At 29.7% G+C, this 2,500-nt stretch overlaps 1 protein-coding gene across 1 annotated transcript in view; it reads right to left on the bottom strand.

Moving 5' to 3' along the window:
* LOC122806094 (extracellular calcium-sensing receptor-like) overlaps positions 1-2,500 on the bottom strand; it is a 630,825-nt gene that overhangs the window by 246,061 nt on the left and 382,264 nt on the right. The gene's annotated exons all lie outside the window — the stretch shown is intronic.

The raw sequence follows: 2,500 nt of genomic DNA on the forward strand, positions 1-2,500 counted from the left end.
TATATATTTTTTTTGTATGTATGTAAATTTTTTTTTTAATATATTATATTATAAATATATTGTTATATTATAAATATTTTATAATTAAAATATATGTTTGGGGTTTTTAAAAATTCATATTGCATGAAAAACATTTACCTGGGGGTCATATCTGTGCCTGATACTTTATGGAAACCTAGATGTTTTGGACAAAACAATCTGTACTAATCAGGTAGGGTTGGTGTAAATTGAATTATTTTTAACATTGAGCCCTTTGGTACACAATATGATTCTCTGTAGCTAGAGATTAATAAGTGAAAGACAATTTTTATGTCTTTGGCTATGGGCTTTTTTCCTTAAAAGGTTTTCCCAAATGTTTTATTTTGAGTGTTGTCTGTTTATTAAATACCATTACTCAAAAGGAAAGTGTACTTTTTACGACATAACGTTTTTCAATATTTATTATAGATTAATTTATATTTTTCATATATATAAAACATATAAAATACATATATAATATATTATATATATATATAATATATATATATATATAATATATATATATATATATATTATATATATATATATATATATATATATATAATATATATATATTAAATATATATATATATATATATATATATATATATATATATATATTATATATCTATACATATATAAATATTATATATATATATATATATATATATATATATTTATTTATATATATATCAAAAAAAAACAACCCAAAACATTAATATAATTTAAAAATTATAATAGATGTTCACACAAATACTTTAATTTTTCCAAGTAATGTTATATGCTATCAAAACACAGGCAATTACAATACATTAGATTTATTGAGTTCAACAGCACAACACTATAAATTGAGAAATTTAAATTTTAAATATTTAAGTGGTTGTGTCTAAAATGTTCTAATTTTAATTATACTCAATATATTAAAAATAATTTAGTAAAAAATATGAATTAATTTGTTCAGTCTGATCTAATATGAGGTTTGCCCTGTAAGGAAAGTAATAGTCTTTTATTTTAGCAGCAACATTCCAAGATTTGTGGACAAAAATTTATCATTATCCAATTTCAGGGCAAAAGGGTACATTAATATTGGTATGTTAATATGTTGTATCCCTTTTGTCATTATGTTACCTTTTATAGTGTTTGTGGGTTTAGTGAAATGTTTTTTTTTCAACTCTTAACAGGAGTGATTTGCTTAAAGTTGTTGTAGTGGATAGGATGTTTTATTAGCATGTATGACAGGCACAATCATGACACAATTCTAAAGGACAGTGGTAATGGGTGTTTGGGGGCAGTCATAATAACCAGATTTTCAGTGTATGTGTATTACCTGTAGGTGGACAACTTTTTTTGGCACCCCAAACTGGCCCGGGTTTTGGGCTTTCTGTTTGTTGCACATCTTTATGGCATACTGAGTAGTTCTGTACAATTTGGACATCCAGGTCTGTGGATATTTATGCCAAAAAGTTAAGAAGAATCTTTCACATTAAACAATGTGGAATATTTGTAGGGTTTATTAGCAGCAAATTAGCATATTTAATGTACCTTATTAGTGTGGGACCTTAATGTGTTGTGGCACAAATTCCGATGGTGTCAAAATTTAAGCACATGTGTGTGGCTGGCTGAGTCACTGAACCCTTGTACAGCTTCATTCTAAGATGCACTAACTAGGTTTACACCCTGTAGCCATACATACAAGCCAAGGTTAAGGGACATTTTATCATTTTAAAGGAAGGATTAGGGTTTTCTCGGTTTTCAGTATAATGTCTAGTATGAAATTTTATTTCACAAGCTAATTTTAATTAGCAATGAATTGGACTGCCCAAAACACTATAATGGCATGGTCCCAACAGCCCAAATGTTTAGTGGACACAACCCTTGCTACAGGGCAACCAATTTTTGGGGGGGGGGAAACAAAGAATCAAAGGGGAAAAGAAAACCCCAAATTAAAAAATAATCCCCCCAAAAAAGGTTTCCCCCCCTTTTTGGGGAAACCCAAACCCAAAAAGGGGGGGGGAAAAAAACAAAACCCAAGAAAAAAATTTTTAAAAAACCTTTAAAAATTTTTTCCCAAATGGGGCTACTTAAAACTAAACAAATTTTGTTCACCCTTTTTTTTTTCCTATTAAATTTTATTTTTAACTTTTGGGGGGCCCGGGGGTTTTTTTTTCTGCCCAGACATGCAGGGACCTGGTGCCTTGGCCAGGTAGGGTGGGAGAGGTGGATCTGTTGTGATCTGTCTTCCCATATGTGCTATGGTGTGAAAATTAACAATGAATATTGGTTATTCATGCACAACACATTACAACATTAGTCAAAATAGCATGCATGGATATCCCCATTTACCCAATATAGTGCAATTATTACAGTGCGACAGCAAACAGAGCCCATGCATATATGGAATGGCATTCAGGGTTGCAACATCATGCCAGTTAGTGGTATGTCAGGCAGGCAATAAAATGATTATTCAACAGGGAATATTAGA

The sequence above is a fragment of the Protopterus annectens genome, chromosome 7.part0, assembly GCF_019279795.1.
Source record: "Protopterus annectens isolate FY-2018-M chromosome 7.part0, PAN1.0, whole genome shotgun sequence".
In the NCBI taxonomy this organism is placed as follows: domain Eukaryota; kingdom Metazoa; phylum Chordata; order Ceratodontiformes; family Protopteridae; genus Protopterus; species Protopterus annectens.